A 23,911-nucleotide genomic window follows, 5' to 3' on the forward strand; every position below is an offset into this window, starting at 1 on the left:
TTATTTAATACATTAACAGTTTTTCACAACTGACGCGTGTATTTGGCGCCTTTTTTACCTTTATAAATACATATATATATATATATATATATATATATATATATATATATATATACAGGGGGAAAAATTAATATTTTAAATATTACATGCATTGAGAGACTCATTTTGTTGAATCAAATAAACTCTTGTTTGGATATGTGCAAACACATTCTTTAATATAACATAAAAATTTGTAATTGTGGGATAAACATGGAATTGTTTATCCGAATAAAATTTTATTGTTGCAATGACAAACTCGTTCATTTCATCGCGTTCTTCAAATGTTCCAACTAAATTGTTATATTAATTAAAGGATTTCGTTTGCCCATATCCAAACAAGAGTTTATTTGATTCAACAAAATGGGTCTCTCAGTGTGTCATCTGAATAAGATGATACATATTAAGCGCTGTGTTTGCGTTTACTCTTATCATATCTCATTTCATATCTTGCGTATATCACATCATTCCAATAGTGCGCTCTACTTTAGCGCATAGCTAATAAAATGTTCAAAATCTGAATTTATATGGACTGATATTTTTTATATGTAAAATAAAGAAATAATTTGAATGAATTTTCTGATAATTTTGGACTTGCTCTTGCTATTCGAATTGGTCGATTATATGCTATATTATCATTGGTTCATCATTATTTTTCAATTTTTTATCATCGTAATTTCGTGTAAACACGCTGTATTGCTAGTTTCTGTTTTTTTTAGAAAAGGGTAAGAGGTAATCGCAAACTTTTAAATATCTTTTCGCAGAATTTTCAATTATTATTGCTCATGTTATTTTGTTGGTAATTCAGGATGATTTTTCCAAGTGTATAAAAATTTCCCAACATATATTCGGTGATGTTTCTGACTGATGATTTCACTTGCAGAACAGTTACCGACTGTAAGCTTCCCATCGATCCGCATAAATCAATATTTCCTTGTACCAAACGAGTTGTTCTTGCATCAGTTTTCATTTGTTGATATTCATAATTATTGTCATTTTCTTTTTGAAACTGAAAAATCAGTTTTTACATTTGGCACTCACATTCATATATATATATATATATATATATATAATATATATATATATATATATGTATTCTTGTATTTTAGCAAAAAAGATTAATCTATATTTCGATCATAGTAGTTATGGTGAAGTATTGGTAAAGAAGCCATCAGCTCTCATTTTGTTAGAATGTAACCATCTGTCAATCATTTAAAAATTTCAGAAAAGCAATGTATAAGAAAAAAATAGAAAAAATAAAACATGTAGCATATAATTAAAACATTTTGATTTTGACGATACCTTCGAACATTTGCCGCAGATAATATAATGTGATAAGCGCAGGATCACAAATTTTACAATATATAATAATAATAAATGGACTAATATATAATAAATATATAATAATAATAAATGGACTAATTTCTTTATACCTACATATAATATAGTATATAAAGATATTTGATCATACTCTTTTATACATATTTAGTAACATTTCTTTTTTTTATGTTGCATGATAACTCTTAAATATTTAACATTCTTATTATTTACATATTTTATATGTTTAAATAAGAAACGCAGGTAATAATACAAAACATTATTTTTTAACAGAAATATTTTAAATGATAACTATTTTTTAGTATATTGTGTTATAGATTTTGACAGATCATAAAATATTAATTATATTTTCTTCCTAGATAGACATATTTGTTTTATGCTGTATTTTTGCATTGAATAATTTTTCGAATAACGTAATATGAATTAAATTAAATTAAATTTTAATTTCTTTTTATTATTTCTCTACAATTCGAAAATAATTTATATAAAATACTTATATTGAAAAAATATTGAAAAAAAGTATTTACAAGTTAACACAAATATGAAAATTTTTTGCGAAGAAGTAACGTATCGTTGGAAAATATTAGGATCTCATATTTCATAATATTTATTTCTCGTTATATTCGAGCAGCTTTCATTACTAGGTGCACAGGATTTTTAATGTAACGTCGTCGAAATTTTCCGACTGTAACAGATGATTCTTTGACACTCTTCGATAGAACATTTTTGATAAATTAATTTCTTAAATTTTCAGATCTTTTTTAACCCATAAAAAGGTGTGGATAATTTTTTTCCTTATTAAAATTAAATATTTATCAAGCGTGATGAACCATCGCGAAGAACCTGGTAACACCTCCTGGTACACCTGCCAACCAGGTCACCCTTAGAGTCCGCGGTTAAATGATGTAATACCAAGATGTCGCCGTAATCGAGGAGTCGATGACACATCGCTGCCACTCCTCGTGGTACCCTGTAGGCAGGTCTTACGCGTTTGTTGTGATCGCGACGGCCTTGCAGACGGTCACGCGCGTTTCGCTCCGCGAATCCGGCTTCCGAAGTCGGACTCTTTCACGTCGGGAAATCTGACGCACGCGCTCGCCGGCGGCGCGTTCTGTCGCGCGTGTTTCTCCAACGAGAGAACCTAGGTAGTCGCGCATAAACGTTACCACGGTGCGTCGACCAAGAGGTTTTCGGTGGCTCAACGTCAAAATTACGCCAAGTTATCCCGGTGCTCGGAAATCCCGCGGAATTCGATCGCCGGCTGCGTCACACCCGGCAGCCGCCGTAAGCGCTTCCGGCCCGGTGGTTGCACGGATATCGGCGCGTGCCGCTATTAATTCGAGTGGTGTGACGTGAAACAAGCGAGAAGTGTGCGAGCGCAACGTGTCGCAACAGTTTGCGGCCGCGATGCGAAGAGGATGATGAATATTGCGACACGCGCGCGAGAGCGTTTTGACGTTTCGCGGATTCGATTTTTGCCGGAGGCTAGTACGGTGTCGCCGGTGACGAAAAGAGATTGATGTAATTTTTGACCGCGCAGTTGTAGCTCGCGGGAAACCGGCTCGTTTTGGAAAATCTTGTCCTGTGGAACTCTGTGGCATTTTAAGTTGTTTTCGATATCAACCTTCGTTAATTAGGGGAGAGGAAAGCCGCTTCGAACAAGTTTTATACTATACTCGTTAATCAATGTAAGGAGTCACGTGTTGACATTGTAAACGCGGATTATGGTTATAGGCTGATAACTTTTTTCTAAATTGGTAAACTTTTCCATTCTTCAATTTTCTCTCTTATATATACATATATTACAGGCGTTGCCATAAATAATAAATTCCATATTCTTGCTTTTGCTTACAACTTCTATTTTCTCAGTTTTATTTCTATAACACATGAAGAATCTATTTAGCTGAAAAATTTCGACGATAATCAGGAACAGTTCCATTGTTGTTTTTTCGATTTCACTATCGAGAAGCTAGAGAAATTTTGGAGAAAGTTTAGGATTAGAAAGAGAAAAACTTTATTCGAATATCTTGAGAATCGACCTGGACCACGATGCTTGACATAAATACGATCCTCTTGAGGGTGACTTATGCGATTTATGCAGGAAATTGAGATGCAGGAAACGTCAAAGATTCTCTCATGCATGGTTTTCTTTCGGATGTTATTAAATTATGTTTCCGTGAGATCGGCAGTTGAAAATAATTTCGCCGATATAACTACAAGCTAGGAATAATATTTTTTTTTAATTTAATATATGGTTTACATACATGTTACGTTACGAGAGAAAGAATGGAAAGAGTTACCGCGCTCGGCAATCGAGTGAGATAAATTAAAGTAAAGTGCGGTGCGCTAAAAAAGGTCCGATCGGCCATTTTTCAGAAGATAACGAAAAGCGATCGCACACAATAGAAAGACACTACGAAAGATACGACGCTTTTATTGCAAAAACGGCTCAGCAAGCATGTTACTTTCATCGTAAACTGAACTGATCGTATAAACGTTTCACGATACGATCTTGTCGCACAAGGAGGATATGATTCCCGGACATTGAAGTGCGAAAGCTCGATTGCTTCTACACGTTGTACGGTGAATAGAGAGAGCGAATCGAGCATGTAATAAAAGGAGAAGAAATCCGATTTGTGTAATTTGGCATTTCCCATGAAGTGGATTTCCGTGCAAATGCGGACTGCAAGTGCACTGAATGTGCATCGTAAGTAAGATAGACACAAGACGTCTAGTTAGGCTCCGACGCGATTTGCCACTCGAACTTTTTGAAGCGTGAATTGCTTTGAGAGATCGTAACGCCGCGCGAATTATATTATTTCCAACTATTATTTGCACTTTCAAACTTTAGATAGTAATTTTATGATGCACGTGTAGTCCTTTATTTTTATTTTTTTTTTGTATTAGATTTTTTTAAATTCGCCTTCTTATGCTTATTATTAGGGTGGAGGCTGTTTTTTGCATGGCAGGCGCAGATTTAACTGTCTCGAGGCATGAAAGCGTACAAATTAACGGAGCGTTTGAGAGAAATCCCTATCTCTATTATTTCTGACGTTTTATTAATGGAGGTTCATATCTCCGGCCGGCGGTTGGTATTACTTTTTTCATGTTAAGGACAAGCAACAAAATTGGTCTTGGCATATTTCAAGAACCCCAAAATATAATAAAGTTCTTCCCTGTTTCCTGAATTTTTTTTTAAATATTGTTTTCCGAATATCGGTGTGCCTTTCTTTATTATTAACAGAACATATTTATCTTTATACTCATCTTTTCTTCTTTCGAAACAAAGAAAAATTTCGAATATACGATCACAAATTAACACATAAATAAGACAAAGTTCTGCAATAATTAAAAAGTTGAATTGCTAATAAAAAAATGTCGCGTTGTGCGACCCTGTTTATTAGACTCTGTTAGTTGTGTGTTGGATTTCTCGTAATGGCCATATCGAAAGAAATTGAACTGTGGAGAGGAAAAGGGATTCTGACATACTTTATGAAATCCTTTTTACATAAAGAAGTCGATCGCGGCATTAACAATCAAAGTTGAGTAATTTAATACACGACTACTAATGCCGGATATAAATATTAGAGAGTTTATCGTGCAGGATGCCCTTTTTAGAATCAGGTCGCTCTGCATTTGAACGCTTGAAGCAAAACAGCTCTTCCAGAATAAAAACGATTGAATGACAGCATAGGGACATATAGAAAAAAAGAGTATTGGAAATATTTTTTCATGTAGTTCCATTTCAATGAGTTCAACAGTCTTTTACGTGCAAATATTTTGGAAAAAAAAAAAAAAATTGTTCAAATAAGAAAATGTCATGTACTATTTGACATATCTCGAATTTTGCAGGCGCGCATTAAGTTGCGTTTTGGCACTTTCTTGCAGAATCGCTTATACTTTTTTTTTTTTTTTAACGTATTTAACAATCATATTGTTTTTATCGTTTCGCGAATTTTTCTCACATTGCGACGGTGGTTGGAGTTATGTATGTTTGCGTTTTTTATACGCCGCCGGAGCACGAGGACAAACGGGAAAAAGTTTATTTAAGAAGTAGTCAAAGTTTCGCTTTTCTTTCTGCTTTGCCTATCCGGAGAGACTCACGACTCTTTCGTTTGTTTGTTTTTTTTATTTTTTTGCCGGCGGTGTAATGGAACAAGGACTCTGTTTTATGGCGGCGTGCAGTTTCGTCGCGCCATGATAACCCCGCGAGCTGAAACGCAATGAATTACAGCCGCGATAGCATTGCGGCGCAATGCCATTTCGAAACCTCGCGTTTTATGCTTTTATTAAAACATTGCTTCATATGCGGCGATTATGATATATACATATACATTTGCGGGAAATTGACGTAATTGTCGAATGCATGATCGCGAAAATTTGAATGTCGATTTTGTTTCGCTAACAAATTAAAATTTAATTCTCGGAAATGCTGAAAGGGATTTAAGCTTTAGCTAAATTTATACCGTTTATAATTAATTGAGCTTATAATTGATTCACTATTTAAATATAATAAAAATTATTTTATTTATTATGATGTATTTTTTATGCTAGAGAAATTAAATGTCAGATACACACAAGAAGAATATGAAGACAAAAAATATTTTCAAAATTTTTTATATATGAATAAGAATTATTATCTTGCTAAAGTAAAAATTTAATGCACTATTATATATATATATATATATATATATATATATATATATATATATATATATATACATACGAGACACCGGAGTTAAACTGAGAAATTGATTGTGACTCGAACGCCTGTCTTGTTTTATATTTTTTGTCATCCATTCATCTTTTTGCGAAAAAAAATGATGTTTCTCGAACAGCCTTATTATTGTTCATGAAAGGTGAATGATGATCGGTAAAAACAATTGATCATTTCCGTGCAAAAAAAAAAACGACATACGATTCTCTTCTTAATTCACTAAAAATCCATTTATAAATTCTGATCAGATCACAGAAGTGTCTTAATTTTTCTCGGGATAAAAAATTGCTTGCAATGAACATACCCATGGTTATTTAAACTTGAGCAAGTGTCAGGTTCAAAAGTTTAGCTTGAAATTTTAGTTATTTATCCCAGGAAAATAGCGACGAAATATTTGCAGTAACGTAATTCGTGCTAATTGTGATGGCTCTATCACATTTCACAACGAACAACTGCGGATTGTAATATACATATTTACGCTATATATTTTCAGCGGATTAAATTTATAATAGTGTTGTTGAATTTTGCGACGACATTGCGAGAGATTTAATATAGGAGAACAGAAAAATATTTTTGTAATAAAAAATACAACAGTTGAATGTATTATAGCTCAATTTATTGAAGCTATCGGATTTATTTATAAATCGAAACGAATAGCTATTATTAAAGATCGATGCAAACTAATTTCGTAATGAGAATTCTATTCAAATATGTGTCGAAATTTGTTGTATATAAAGCATACATCATAAAATTGTAAAAGAGAACAATTTTTTTCGCATGAGATATTGTGATTTTATATTGTTTTATTTTACATTGTGATTTTGCATGAGATTTGTGATTTTTGATATATTTTTTTAAAGGGCAAATTTGATAACAGGCGAGATATTTTTATTAATAAATTCTACTCTCATCGTGTGCAACATATAATTACGCCTTTCTTCAAGATATGTGTGTAGGTGTTTCGTTTTTGATCTTCCTGTCTCGACGCGCAAAGGAAATATCGAGCTTTTGTTTCGCTTCAACTTTCGTCGTGATAAAACGGGCACATTCACCCAGTCATGAGATAAGCGCAGCTTGCATTATTACACGGCAGTAAAGATAGTTCATTGATTTTCTAGTCATCTCTTTTTTTTTTTTGTAAGGGAATATACGTTTCCTTTACGAATTTATTCATAAAAAATATCATTAGTGACGTATCACGTGATGATAAACCGTCGAGTTCTCGCGGCGTTAATTACGTTATTTTAAAAAAGATGTAATAATTCCTTTCTGCGGAGGTTTTGTCCTGACACGTGCTGTTTCATCGCATGCCTCGAATCTTCGAAAGTACGGATGACGACGGCGTGACGTAAATCAATTATTTTATCGTGCTTCTTTGAACGTTAGAAAAATATAGAAATATGAAAACAAACAAGACAACATACAAAGACAACATTTTGTTGTACTTCAAAGTCTTCAAGAATAAATCAATAAGCAAATTATCATCTTTTATCTTACATTTCTTTCAAAATAATTTTCTCGAAAATCTTTGACGCTTTTGACAGTATAATGTGTTTTTTTTTTTTTTTTTACATTGTATTACTTTTTCTAGTAAAATTTCTATATATACATATATAATTTTTTTTACTTTTATAAATAAAATCCGTGTGTATTAACTTATCCACACACGTGTACTTTAGTTATACTACATGTACTATATACTATTATTTTTTAAAGCTAGAAGTAAATTAACGAATTAAATATTTATGATATATCCGCGATAAAAGCACCGAGATTTTTATTTTATTAAACTATTTTTTCGCATGTTTGCGAAATTTAGTTGCGACGGTCAAGATCTAACTTGAGAATTTATTATGTTCTAACGAGATTGCTCCGTTGTCCGACATTGCTCACAGCAATTTACTTAAGTATACCCTTTGCGCTTCCCAAAGTACATATTCAAGAATGAAATAGTGCGAACAAGCGTGACGAAACGAAAAGATTTTCGAATCAGAACAGAACGTATAAAAATTGCGCAATGAATTACGTATCCGACAACGTAAAAACATCGCGTGACGATTGTCATGTGGCATTATTACAGTTTAACAAGGCGTGGAAATACGTGACATTATGTTCAAGGAATTTGCGTAACATTGACATGCATTATTGAAGCCTTGGAATATTTTAGTTTTATGTTTTCGCCGACTCCACATGTGTATAATTTTTATTTTAACACAAATGCTTATAAATTTAATCGACAATACGTTTGTATTTTAAAATAAATCAGCTCACTCTCGTAAACATGGTTTATGGATAAAGAGGAATGAAGCGAAGCATAATTCAGCAGTTTTTAGACAGTATCAAAATAAATTATAAAATTATATTATCACATCGTGCATTTCATTGGAAATAAGTCTTCAATTTTTATATAATTCTATAAAGTTTATAAAAGTTGATAATATTGGATAAATTCTTGGGTGTATTTTTTACTTACACGCATATTTTATAGTACGTAGGAGGGAAAACACACCTACGATTTGACATATTAATTAATTCTGAGTAAAGACAGAACATTGATGTCTATAAAAATAATGATTGGAATAGTACGTTCATGTTTTTAAATGAAATGTATTTTATAATATTAAATTTGAATTTTTCGAGAGAGTAATTTTTTCATGCATTACAAAACGTTTAAAGAATCATTATTTTACGGAAGAATCGCACATATTACATAGTATATTGATCATATTAATCAAGTCGGAACATTTTTATCGAGATAAATTGAAAAGGAAGTTTTTCATTAATATAAAGAGTTTTCATCATCGGGTAGTTGAGTGAAACAATTTGATTTCTTTTTCTGGCATCGATTGTTCGCGTTAATTGCTTCCTGTTCTGCGTGAATCTACATTGTTTTACCTTTTCAGTTACTTTTTGCACGCACACAATTGCTATGAGATTGAACATAGTTTTGCGTATCCCATTTAAAATCTCTTTCTTTCATATGAAGTCTTCACACATTCTCTCTTACAGAAACAGTGTCTTTTCTAGATTTTAAATCTCTACGCTCCATGAATTTTGCAAAGAATTTCGAGAATCTCTAGAATGCACAAATGTACCGTAAAGAGAAAAGATCATTTTGAAGTAAAGCTTTTACGAAAATTTTTAAAACTTATTTAAAACTATATTTATGAAATTTCTGAAACATAAAATTTCTAAAACTTATATTTGTGAAATTTAATTTTATTTCATAATTTTATTATCTTTATGATTTCAATTACTAAGTTTACGACACAGAAATTATAAAATCACGAATTTTTGAAATTTGTGAAATTTCTAAAATTTATATTTGTGAAATTTAATTTAATTTTACAATTTTATTGTTTTTATAATTTTAATCAGTAAATTTTTGACAGAAATTATAAAATGGCGAATTCTTTTTTATTACAAAATAAAATTAAAATATTTGAAAGTCATCAACAAAATTTTATTTTCCTTTATTTTATATGTTTACTATTTCAGAAATTAGTGTTTTTGTAGTTATTCCCATTTGATAATCGCGATTCCACGCAGATGAGAGGCACTCAAGCTGTTATTATTGCATATAATTTTCTTAACATAATTTTCTGTACATTTGCAGTAATTAAAGCCCGTTTAACGCACATGCAGAGATTCAAGCACGTGGCTCTTCTCTTGAGAAATTCAATCTGTTTTTAGACAATTACATACCTAACGCAGTACAGTATACATGTCGCTATGCCACTTAAATCAGTTAATTGCGGACTATATAATGCTTAATATTTCTCTTAACTCTCGCTGGAAACATCTCTACACATTACAATCAACTAATTTACATGTATACATTATAAACGTTTACGTTACGTGATATCTTTAGATCTTTATTCAATCGTTTATTTTCAAAAGCTGAAAATAGACGTAACGTAGTTTGTGTATAATAAAAAATATGTGTGATTTTAGCTCGCGACAATGATGCTTTCAGTCATTATTTCATTCCGCCATGATTGCAAAAACAATTATCACAATTGGCATTCGAAAAAGCAACAGCAGTGCAATTTATAGGATTCATTCTACCATAAAACAATAACATTGTGTGTTCGTCTGTCGATATAATGTCAGATAATTTGGCGCCACGGCGTGTTATATCACCGTATTTTGTTTACTGTTTACAGAAATAGTTTGAAATATTGTACATATATATCTGCTGTAGCGGATAAATATGTCGGGTAAAAATATTTATATTTTATACGTAAAACTTTTTTGTGCGTTGTGGCTAATCGAAGCTCTGTCGTCGCGTCTAAATATGTCTAGAATCTAATACGTGTACGTTCAATGATGCGTCTTGCTTAGATACTTGGTACATTAAATGAGGCTTTTAAGCTTTGTGTATACATATGTGCTGCTTGCCGAAGAGACGGAATTTAACTTGTGTGCGGGTTGTTTACTCAGAATACATGGTATGAATAGTAATGTATCATGGCAAGCGAATATAAGACTAATAAATTGATCTTGATCTGAATTATGGAAATACTGATCTCATAAACAATCATCTTTTTTGATTGATGTTAAATGATAAAATTAAGACTATTTTGTTTTCCTTTTTTTCATTGCTATAAAATATTCTTCTATCTTAGTAGATTTTCTCGTCTGCTTCCTTACAATTAAAACATTTCCAACTATTTCTAAAATATATTTAAAAATTCTATTCACTATTCACTATTGAACTATTTTTGAACATATTTAAAAAAATTTTAATATATATTTAAATACATATTTAATCTGTATCTTTAAAATATAAATATCTGTAAAATCTAATATTGAGAAAGCACGATATTTTTTTTATATATACAAATAAAAATTTTAAAATACGATTTGAAAATCTAAATAATATTGCCAAGCATATATTATTTCTTTTTTACTAAGTATTATTTTATTTTCTAATTAATTATTTAGAATAACTTTACATATGCTTTAATAAAAATATAATATATTTAATATGATATAATATATAAATTATATCGTGCTCGAATAATTTAATAATTGATAATATCAAAATCACGTATCAAATAGTTGAGTAGTCATGCTAGATACACGTATATTTAATACTATAAATAATTCTATTCATGTCAATAATCATTATTGAATTAAATACTAATCATAATTATTTATATCGCTTGTCAACAAAAATTGGTATTTCATAAATTGCACAACGATTGTAAATGATAAAATTACATTTTAAATAGTTAATTAGTTATATAAATATTTAAGCAGATTACAGTATGTATAATCAAGACTGATTCTCCATCATTTTTTCGCCATCATTGTGGATCAGTGTGTATCTTGCATTATTATTTAGCAATTTATGTGAAGACACATTTTCTTTTCTTGATCTTTTTACTGTTCACGGGTAAATGAAAAGAAGGCACGACTTGCGATGAACTATTAGCCTTTTTTTTTTTAAGGAAATTGGAAATGATATCATTTCAGTTCAGTTGTTTGATTTTCCGAGGGAAATGTCACTTTTTTGCGGACGAACATCAGTTTCAAGATGATAATATCGAAATGAGTGATTGAAAAGTTTCAGATTTTTCTTAAGCATTTGAAAATGATCAAGTCAGATTTCTATAGCATAATTAGAAATGGAGATGTAAGATAGGATGGAAATATGATTTTCGCGTATGTTTCTTATAGAAAAGAATACGAGCAATTTAAATATGTGACAGTCTATACAATTTATATGCTTGTGTGTTTTATTGAAATTTGAAATGAAATACAAAATACAATAGACATGATCTAGAACGAAATAAACAATTCTATATATTTTATTAGTTTATTTATTTTTTCTTGCATAACTTCTGAATTATTTACTCTTTAAGAGAATATTAATTATAATCTTTAGTGAAATCCAAGAATCTTTGTTTTTAAATATATGAGATTAAATGTTGTAAAAAACAAGTAACTTAAACTTTTATTATGAACATTGGCAATATTAATTTTAACGAATGCTTTTATGCAATTTCAAATAAGTGCATCATACAGTCACATAACTAATCTGGTATTATATAAGCGAATTATAACAGGAAAGCACGTTTAACCAAGGCGCGGCCTTAATTACGTGTGAGCTTTAGGTGTTAGTAGCTATAGACTTCCATTGAAATGCTAATTCGATGACACGAGACAGAAAATATCATGAATCTGCGGTGTAATGAGATATTGTGTCTTCTATCGATTTATGTAGCGGCTTTTTTTCCCAGACGGTGGAAAGCACGTCGAATAACGGCGTTACTTTGTTCCAAAATTGATTCGGTCCCGAGAGAAAAGTCGCGTCATCAGCGATTCAGCGCTGTTACGATTCCCGTTACATATATCCCATGTACGAAAGATCCAAGCGACTTGTAGCAAGCGAAGCCTGACAATGGTTAGACCTAGTCTACTTGAATAAATTTAATTATGGATTTTCGCTGATAAAATATCGAGATTTTGATATAAAAGTGACAGAAAAAAAAATTTGAAGGAAAAAATATTATAGAAAAATGAGATAGAGTGGAAAAACAATTTTTATAATTAAAAAAAGATTATAAAAAATATATTGTAAGATTATGAGAGAGAAAATGACACAGATGAAAATTTATAATTATTTTATAAGAAAAATTTTACGACAGATAAATTCATTATATAATATTTATTATTAATTATATTACATAATTCAGTATAAAATTACATATGAAAATCAGAGTTTTATTTTGATGGAAGAGAGAATTAAACAATTTTTTATAGGAAAGATTTTTAAAGAATTTTTTAAACAAATATTCATCATATTATAATTTCAAATACTGACAACGCGAAGCTATCATTTTAAATAAGAAGAATATTCCGTTTCATGACAGAATATTTTTCTACAATTTTTAATAAATAACTTACAAACGAGTGGATCTAAATCAAGTTTTGTGCAAATATTTATTAGAGTTTCCTTAATGTATGTGAAAATTTTTGTTTCGTTGGAAATATTTTTTCCTTGTCAAATTCATCAATAATTGCTACAATACGCGATTTTTCATAAGAATCAATATTAATTTTAAATTTAAATAATTTCGAGACCGTTAAGAGAATTGTGCTTAGGTTTTTGCACAGATATTTAGAAGAAATAGCAGAACAATCTACGAAATTTTCATGCTTTTGTCAATGTTTTGACGTGATGACACATATACATCCTTAAACAGTCACAATAATAATCGCACCACTTATCACGTATATAATATCTCGTTTCTTGTATAGCTTTCTGCTCTATAATATCATACGATTTTCTAACAAAATACTGCAGTCACGAATGGCAATTGTCATTAAGCGCTTCATTCACGCGTACCGTGTACGAACTTTATCGTAACTCCATTGAATACGTTCGACCTTAACGCGCCAGTTACAATACATGCTGCTCTCAAGTTGCACTCAGCATAGGTTCGAACGATGCGGCATTTCGCTTTTGTTGCGACTCATTGGTATGCATCTTGTCGCAGGCTTGTAAAGAGCTCGTATCGGACTCGGTAGCATTGTTTTGGAATAAGTAACTATAGTTCAATCAATCCTAATGATTAACGTTTTTTTTTTTTGGAGACGTATTTTTTTTTTTTTTTTTTCGAACAGTAAATGCCATCGCGAATTAACTGTCGAATGTCAGACAACGGTGGATCTGTAAATATAAGCTATCAAAGCGTTATACAAATGGTTTAAATCATTCATGTCATAACGGTGTTTGACAACTGATTTGAAATTGCAATTCTCTGTTTTCATCATCAATCCGCCGGGTTCGCGATATTCGTTTATATGTATATATGTAAATTATCGCAATTGCACCGTCGAGTATATCACAGGCGAAACTTTGATGGACTCTTGCAAGCTTCAGCGAGCACTTTTGCCATACGGAGAGTTAGATTATGGATGAATTTCTATTTTGGAGTCACACCGGAGATCGATGTTGTCTCTGTGACGAACAATGTTCAAATAAATCATAAAGTTTCTCATAGTAAATGTCAATAGAAATCCATCATATTATTATATATTGCTTACAATTAGTGATATGTAATCGTAGAAATTTATATTTATTACTCGTTATTTCTATTAATTTCTAAAAAATTCTTGACACACCACGAATTTTCCAAATCGCGAATTCAGTGCGAATTTTATTTTTGTAATTAAACGAAATAATTTAGAATCAATTGCAACAAAAGGCAGGCTTTGTGAGGCAGGATTCTGTAATGACACATCGTGAATCTTTTGTACGAAATATCGAAATAGTGATATATGTTGCGAGAATTCGTCAACTGTTTTATATTTTATTTTATTTAAATCATTTAAATTGTATTTAAATTCTTGCAATCGATTCTTCCGCCATTGGCAATTAAAACGATCTTCAATTAAAATATCTCGTAATTGTCTATGCGTCAGTTGTTGAAGCAAGCGATATGATTCTGTGTATCGTATTATTTGATTAATTAGAAAGCCATAGAAATCCTTTTTCTCGGCTTTCTTTATTATACGCCATTTGAAATAAATGTTCTCGTTTTGAAGAGGAGGTTGATAGCTATTATAAGAAACAAGTTACACAAGCTGGTTTAGGGAAAAAATTTAACGAGATATTTTTTACTTATTTTTATCACGAGAAAATATTTTCGAGTTTTGTGTCCGTCACAGACGAAGGTTTTTTTCATGTTCACGAAATACTTCATGCAAAAGATATTTTTATCTTATTCTTTTTTTTTTTTTAATAGATTGCTCCTTTTTTAAGGAGCTAGTAATTTCCAGAAATACGCCATCTCGTCATCTTGATTTTTCAGCGTCCGTAGGATATCCGTTATCTGGTTGTGCCGCGCGACCTAACTATTGCCGACTCTGAAATGAACTGTCGACCGATTAGACGATGATTGGGCTCAGCTCATTGCAACGAGCTGGAGAATGATATTGGATCTGATCGAGGGGAATTAGGTCGAAGATTGACTTGGAAGATCGCGTAGGCATAGGTGACATTCTGACTAAGGAGAGCACCTAAGAATCGATACACGATGGGAAAACTTTCTTTTTCGTTTTCGCTGTTCACACACGAGTTTCTGCGTTTTCTAAAGGGAGAGAGTTTCGATCGTCTTTCAATTATTTGATTTATTTTCTGTTCCTAGCGAGTGTGTATGAAGATGAGGCAAAATCTTTTTTCATAGAGTTTCTTTTTTCACGCGAATGTTGACACAATGTTGTGTATGAATTATAGAATCGCCGTTGAAAACGAAGTGTATTCCAAGTTTTTCGAGTAAACTTTCTTTGTGATTATTTTAGAATCGTACTTGATGTTTGTGAAAAATTTTTTCTTCCAAACACAGTTTATTATAATAACATCTTAAGAACATTTCTTATTTTTTTTAGAACATATTTGAAACTGTTGTAGAAAGAAAAGTTAAATTAATAAAAAAGGAAGAGTGTGTTGAGAGAAATAAGAATTATTTTTAAGTGAGAAAATTTTTTTTTAAATAATGCGATTGTAACCACAATTTTTTCTTTTTTTTTGTCGTCTGTTCCTTTAAGTACGATATATTGAAAATCTCATTTTTTGATAATTGCATAAAATGCTTCTTTAATCAAGCTCACACTATATATCGAACAATACTCATATGTGCAGACTATTATCGATTTGAGTTAGTCTGACGCGACGCGATCTTTTGGGATAATAAAGGCAAAGTGATTAATATCGCGAAAAATGTGCTAGATTCTATTGCTTTTATTATCATTATTGTTATTTTTTGATTTAATGAAACTTTATTACAAATATATTACAATTTTATTTAAATGGACATACATTATTGTTTATTTTGTGCGTATATGTGTTCCTCTTTTTTCCTTTTTTTCAATCGCGCGTTTTTGCCAAATAAAATATTAAAGTAAATATATGTGTTTGCGCTTAAGTTTTAATATTTTATTATTTTTGATGTCTCATTTATATTTTTATTTCAATAGGAAAAAAGTTTTATGTTTTACGACATGTTTTATGACATGTTGACGACGTGCATAAGCAATAAAAAATTTAAAAAACTGAATGCAACTTTTTCAAATCGATGGGATTTTGTATAGGATGTAGGTGTGTCGTGAGTATAAATTTATTCAGTAACATCGCACATAGGATCATCCTATTTTTCACACAGTACTGTATCCTTGTATTTTTTATTTTTCCAGTCGTATTCACGCACGTCGTATTTCGTAGTATAATAAATGTTTGAACATCTGGTGAGGAGAAAGGGAGTAAAGAAGACTATCGCCTTTTCGCACGTCACTCTTCCAATAAACTCGCCTGGGTCGTTGCCACGATATTGACGGTAGCGACCCTCAAATTAGGGCTGGTAGAGAGCAAATCGATGTACTAAACAATTTGGGGTTTGTTGGTCTTCGTCGTGACACGCATAGCGATTAACGAAAGTGGATTACACAGTTTATAATTAATTCTCGCATTCTCAGCTCTGTGATTTAATAATATTACGTATCAGAAGACTAATCCTAAAAGCATGGAAATACATTACGTGTGGAGAGATAATATTTTAAAATATTAAATTATTAATAATGTCACACTGGGGCTGGTGGATAATAAATTTTGCTGGCATAGAAAGGAGATGTTTTACATTTTTACTTGCGAGTGTAGCGATTTCATAGAAATATATATATATATATATATATATATATATATATATATATATATATGTATATATATATATTTTTTTTTTTCTATTACTTTATATTTTATTCTAGAAAATTGTGGAAATACGATGCTGCCTCTGATACGCAAACCGTATATTTTATTTCTCTGCGTTAAAGTTATAACGAATGATAATCTCGCGGAGTTTTAATGAAGTTACGAAATCTTTAGCTTCTCTTTATTTCTTCAGACACTTCTCTTTTGTACCATTATTTTTCTTTGTTATGTAATGAAACGCAGTGCCCATGTTCTAAATTATGCAATGTCTCTTTTAAACGATTTAAATTCATCGGATGTAAAATTAGAATTTTTCTCGAGATGTCTTGTCTCTGTCGCTGCTACTTGTTGCTATCAGAATATTCGGGCTTTATCACACTTTTAATTGGTGAGATAATTATATGTATATTATAATTATATAATTATAATATTTTTTAATATAATATTTTTTCCGGAAATATATATAATAATGTTTTTAATTGATAATATATATATATATATATATATATATATATATATATATATATTATTGTGTTTAAATTCTTGTATGATATTTTAATTTAATTGGAATTTTTTAAAAATTTTAATATTTAGTTTAATTTATACTATATCAAAATGCGAATTTGCATTTATTTGAAGCGCTACAATCGTCGATGTTTCCAGTGTCGTTTCACCATCAACTTTGCTTTTTCCCTCGCAATAAATTATTACCTTAATTAAAGTCTAGGGGATATTTCTTGTACGCGCGGATGTTTTCGAATGAATCTTGTTGTTTGAAGAAAAGGGAGCGCGAGAGAACGAGTACTAATAACCTTCATTTTTGCGTATAATAATATGCGCGAACAACTTTGGAGAAAAAAAATATTTTTAAGAATCCTTTCAATTACTTTAAACGGGGGAGGAAGAATGTCTGGGAATTATTTCGATCGATCATGCATTTTATATCGTGTTTTCATTACCTTTCAAGATCTGTCGATATTAATCTTCTCTTGTGAGAAGTTCTCCCTTTTGATAAAATTAGTGCCTATATCAGTCAGAATTCGATAGAATTTTTTTATTGTGCTTTTTTTTATATCTTTTGCGATATTCTTTGTTGACATTAGTTGATACTCATGTTAGTTAAAAATTTGTAGAATGTAAAGAAATTATTAAATACTAACTTATGTTTACTATATCAAATATATTTATTGTGATGTGCACGTGTGTGTATCAACTAAAAATAAAAAAATATATATTAGATTTTTTATATCTTAATCCTCCACGATGTGTGATTTTTTCAGATTTTTTTTTTTTATATTTGAGTATAAAAATTAAACTGAAGCTAAGTTTAAGCTACAATAATTTTTTAGTACGTATTTGCTGATGAATAATAATGTCATTTTTACACACCGTGTATGCTGTACGAACGAATTTCCCATGTTTACAAATTAAATATATTGAATGTTGAATTCTATGGGCGGTAATACGAATATCAAATGTAACACTATCAAACGATAGTACAAGCTTTGATTTACACAAAGGTTGTGCGAACACGTTGCTTCTAATAATCCGGATATTCCCGCGATATTCACGCAAAAGCTATATCGGTGAAATTCTCTCGCTGCTTTGCGATATATATTTGCCATATCCAGTGCTTTGTCTGCTCAATTTGGTCTCACCAGCTGATTGTCAGACGGAAGTGTGTTACAGGTTCTACTGTAGAGCAAGAGAGCTTTGTTTACCGATATAATTAACGAGAAACGGCTAACTAGATCGCGGCTTACGCCGGAATTAAGACTATTTTTTAATGTATAATAAACCGCGAGGCGTTCGTAATAAAAGCCGCGACATAATCTCCTACCTAACCGGTGGTTCTCATAAAAGCAGCTAGGTTTATGAGGCGAAAGATATTTTCTCCCACGGCAGTCTTTTACGACCGTCCCGAGATCTTTTTTGCAGCATCCGTACGGTTTAGTTTACGCAAGATCGCGTGTGATCCTGAATAACACCTAGCGCGAGAATGTCCCATAAGGAGAAACTGTCCCCTAGATTACCTTTACTTTCGTCCTTATCGCGTCTCTTCGTACGTTCAAACATCAGAATCGGGGTAGCGTTGTTATTTTTAATCTAAAAAGAATGAATTAAATTGTGAAACATTTGGACAGGGTTATGGTCGAAGATGTTGAACGATAATTGTATGTACACGTTTTATTTCGCGCGCGAGAGTTTTCATTTGGAGGAAAAAAAATTTCACCGGCGCTTTAATCATACCTAAAGTAATACAACTATAATTTAATCTTGAAGATGCAATTAATTATTTTTTCATTCGGCTTTTTTGTGAATGCAACGACATATCGGAAATTAATTTTCTGCGAGAAATACTAGGATTTTTTTTTCCGTCGAATTCAAATTTCTCGGAATTTCTTTAAATCATTAAATGAATGAACGTATAATTATCGTCTGATATTTCATGAATTTAAAATCCGGATAGAACTGAGAATCGGATAACCATTTATTTTATGCTAAATAAAATTGTCGTCAGGCAAAAAGACGTGATATTAATATCGTGTATCAAATTTATTTATCACATGAAAGTGATCGAGGAACGCTCAAGATCGAGTTACGAGAACTATGTCTGTATTGATAGCTTTTATCGAGCTCGCGATATAACGATACTGGAACGAGAAGAAGAACGTTCCTGCAGAGCAGATCGTACTTTCTATAGCCTCATCTTGACTAATGCCATTACCGTCGTGCGAGGCAAATGTACTGGGCTTTTTTTAGTCGTGCCCCGACCGTGCCACATACCTAAAGCGTAAAATGCTCCCTACAAAAAGCTTCGCGATGTTAGAAACTACATTAGTTTGCCTACACTGTGCGTTCCTTCATGCTTTCCTGTTGCGAGGCATCGCGTTACCGTGTTATCTCGCGTGGGAATATATTTAGTATAAATTATATTTCTTTTGCGAAAAAAATTCGCTTCTTTCTCTTTTTTTTTAGATACGCATATATCGCAGAAGCAGGAATGCGAAAGAGTATGAGAAATGTGTTACACAGAAATATTTATATATATACGAAATTAATTTATTTATATTATAAGGGATATGTGCGTATTAATTAAAAAAAATGTAATTACAATGTTTGGAAATTTATTAAATTTAATTATTGAAATTTGTCAAATGTTTATAATTTATGAAAATACTGGTTCCACAACGCGACAATCGTTGAATTTTTTTTTTTTTTCTTTATTTCGCGCTAGGTTGCATTTTACTGGAAATGTTTGCGTGATATTCACGAGAGTTCCGATTGCACGATTCCAGAAATTACGAGCATCCAGGACAAGATCATCGCTGCAGAACCGCACGATGCCAATTATGCTAACTAAATGCAAATATTAAGTGATGCTACCGTTGATCGTTAGGAACGATAGAAAGCAGACACACGACATAAATGACATTATTTCAGCGACGCGAGGAAAGAGAGACAGAGAGAGGGATCTGCGATTAATAATCTCGTAATATTTTCAAGTACTACCTACTAAATTTATTATCGTTTACGAGATACTGATACTTCCTACACTTAAGATAACTTCAACGATTGAAATTTAATTCGACATTAAAATATACGATTTTCTCCGATATCAATGTTTTGAATTTAAATTTTCGACCACTAACGGAATAAAATTTCTTGAAGCAAGCGACCAATGTCCTATGGATATTTAACATAGAAATATACTTGACTGTACTTTTTATCATTTCATAACCGCACATTCAGAACGAACTTCTATCATCGCCTCCGTACTTGTGCCGAGAAGTTTCAGACATAAAAAATAGAGTGGAAAAACTCTTTCCTGATTGTGATTTCAGACTAGTTTTATCGTGAATGTGATATCGCAAAAAATGATGAACTAGTTATCTACTTTGTACGTTGATCGATTTGCGAGAGACAATTTATTTATTTATTTATAACACTATCGATATATTAACTGATTTTACGCGATGACACAATAATGACGTTTCGTCAAAGTTTGTTCAAGAAGATAATAGTGTTACGCATGCATGAAATTAACTGTCAAAAAAGGGAGAAATTTTTGTCGGTCAGTGCAGCGGCAAAAAGAGCTCGTTAACGTTCGCGGAGAAGAGTGCCAGCCAGCCAGCCAGGGTATATATTTCGCTTACTCGAACGGCGAGTCTTTTTCCGGTCCACAGCTCGATCAACGATCGAGTGAGCGCGGGTGAATTCATGGTATGATGATGAAGTGCGACGAGAGGAAGCGCGAGATGTTCTCGCGACGCGCTTGCAGCGAGAGCGGGCCGCATCCCGGGATACCGGGATACGGTAACGCACCCGTTGGCGGTCATCTCTGGGGGAAGAGAAATCAAGGACGCACCTCGGCGCCGGTGGTCGGCCACGCGAGACCGCCCGCTATAATCCTGAGGACGAGAAGAAGCTGGCCCGTCGCGCCCACGCATTGCCGAAGGTAAGCGATCGATCTCGCTTCATCTCTTCGATTTGCGTATTTTTTAATCAATAATCGAAATTTGTTCATAAATTTAATTAGATATTTTGTTCACCGTCTTTTGACATTTTATTATAGATAATATAAGATATCTACTTCTTAGAGAAAGATGAAAAACTTGGAATCTTCAGGGAATTTTTTTTATATCTGGAAAAATCAGAGAATTCTCGTGGAATTTTATTGGGAATTTAAAAAAAATTTTTTTTTTTTCATAATTTTGTTCTTATTATATTTATTGTAAGCAATCGACAATTCACTAATAAGTCATGTTGTGAGTTATGTGTTTAAAATATATTATAAATATATATCTATCACTGTTTATATAATCTTAACAAAATATTAAATATGCAGTACTTATTCTTTATTTTAATCTTTAGTGATAAAAAATAAAAATGTTATGTAAATTAAAAAATTTTATCTTAACGAAAGCTATTCAGTTTTATTTTCAGTACATTTATAAATCTAGCATTTGAAACTTAAGTAGCTGTTTCCTTTGTATGAATGAAAAGTTTATTAAAAAACGTGTGCGATAAAAAACTTATTTTAAGAAATTGCATTAAAAAATGTAATATAAAATATTCTTTATATGAAATTTTGAATAAAAATACCTGGAAGATTAGGAAAATTTTCAGGGAATTTTTTTGCAGGACTCGAGTAGACACTCTGTAGTTTCTTGATTAATTTAAATGGTTAATTTTTAATTCCATAGGAATAAAAAACACATATCAAGTTTTCTTATCACGAGCGGAGTTCGTGGAAATGAATGTACAGTTGTCTGTATTATGAAATACTGATCTTACGGCTCAAAGTAGAGCTTTCTTTTCTTATTTCCGCGGATATTTTCGGGACATGATACTAAATATAATGAAAGAAAACTTTTAGTTTATTTTAGAAAGAGAGAGAGAGAGAGAGAGAGAGAGAGAGAGAGAGAGTCGGAGGGGAAAACACTTTAATATTAAACTACTCTATTAGCTTATGTATACATTTGCAGAGTAAAGCAATTGCTTTATTAACGTAGGACGAATGATTGCTCTAATCTGAAATTAATTTTATCTGAGAATATAACAAATATTTATGTTAGAAATAAATATCTGGAAAAATAATAAATTTAAACTTGTTATTTGATAGAATAAAATCCAAATTAAAGTAATTTTAATATTATAAATATATACTTTTTGAAAGTTTTTAAAAACAATTATTTTAATAAAATTTAAATAATCTATTTTACTTTATATGATAAAAAAATATCTGCACTTTTTATGCTTGGTATGCGGAATAACACTCGTTGAAATATATCTATAGCTTGTTGGCACAATGAATATGTATTACATACGTAATATTTTGATAGAGATGTTGTTCTTGCAACATTAAATACCGAGCGAAATTTTTCGTTTATCCCGCTACGACAGTTAATTTAAAAAAAAGATTTAAAAAAATATACATATATATGCGTAAGTGACTTCGGCTCCGTCGTTACGATATATCGATATCACGCTTCATTACACAAGTAGAAAGTCCTTTTTATCTTCTTTCGCTTCGTTCGATATTCAGAGATTGGAGCGACATATCGGAATTAATTATCTGTCAGCGAATCGAGAAGTCGTTAGATACATTTTATAACCCGAGCGGAAACTACACCCCATTCTATTCCCATCTTCGGATATGTTCATCCTGAGACTCATCTGCGACGTGAATAAGACAGCTCTTCTCAACCAACATCGGGATCCTTCATCGTTTGTCTCCATGTCTTCATACCTCCTCCGATTTTGTTGTTGTCGCCGTTTTCCGATCCAGTCGAGCGCGAACGGAAAGGGTTTAACGACGTTATTGCAATCCTTGAAGTGAAATTGCGTCCCTTCTGAAAGTCTTCGTTTCCGTTATGCACACAGAACCCGGGTAATAGAAAGACAGGTTGATAATTGCTTTTGCAATGATTTTCTGTTGTCGGGCGAAATGAAAAATGAAATAAGATAGATTAATCGAAGGAAGGATGCTATTTTTTATATTTAATATTTTTTTTATAATTTCTTTTTCATTGTTTGACACAATGTGATCGCGCACGATGTTGCCGCGTCGAAGGCTGAAAGTTAGGTGGTTACACATAACGCTATAAATGCCTGACCCTAAGGCTGCTTGTTTGCACAAGCTTTTGCCTACACTACTTATGTTACGTCAAACTGCTACGCGCGTAGTTACATTTTGCTTGAGTTAAATTGTGTAACGTCATAAGGGATTAAGTGTCATTATTCAAATATTTAAATTCATGTATACGGCGGTTTTTTTTTTTTTTGCTGCAAATTTAATAATTCGTATTTTGTTAATTCACTGATACGTTCAGTGACATTAAGGCTGTATTTTTATGTCGTGATAGTTTTGTAGAAATGAACACTTTTGGCGCACGATTACTTAAAATGCTAATATCTCGATGCGTTTTGCAGCTCGTTACAATTTCTTGCTTCGTCGCGCTGGCGCCTCTTGTCGAAACCTCCTATCGTCTTCTTTTACAATTACTAACTGCTTATGAATTATTAATGGTGATATGACCTAGTGCTTTTGTAAAGAGTAAGTCACGCCGACTTTATCTCCTATGGAAAGTAATATTCTT

General features: G+C 31.7%; 1 protein-coding gene and 1 long non-coding RNA gene across 5 annotated transcripts in view; one reads left to right on the top strand and one right to left on the bottom strand.

Annotated features, from left to right (window-relative positions):
• Positions 1-23,911, bottom strand: part of LOC126852612 (uncharacterized) — a 268,456-nt gene that overhangs the window by 226,230 nt on the left and 18,315 nt on the right. Inside the window, exon 1 of one of the 4 annotated variants that reach the window (XR_007687849.1) lies at positions 13,699-13,721. The exons of the other annotated variants lie outside the window; for them this stretch is intronic. This is a non-coding gene — a long non-coding RNA (uncharacterized LOC126852612). Of the gene's footprint in view, positions 1-13,698; positions 13,722-23,911 lie in introns of those variants that run through there. 4 annotated transcript variants of the gene reach the window in all.
• The window catches only part of LOC126852520 (cAMP-specific 3',5'-cyclic phosphodiesterase), a 337,802-nt gene that overhangs the window by 26,666 nt on the left and 287,225 nt on the right, over positions 1-23,911 (top strand). The window lies entirely within an intron of this gene.

Source organism: Cataglyphis hispanica, chromosome 10 (genome assembly GCF_021464435.1).
Source record: "Cataglyphis hispanica isolate Lineage 1 chromosome 10, ULB_Chis1_1.0, whole genome shotgun sequence".
NCBI classification, from domain to species: Eukaryota; Metazoa; Arthropoda; class Insecta; order Hymenoptera; family Formicidae; genus Cataglyphis; species Cataglyphis hispanica.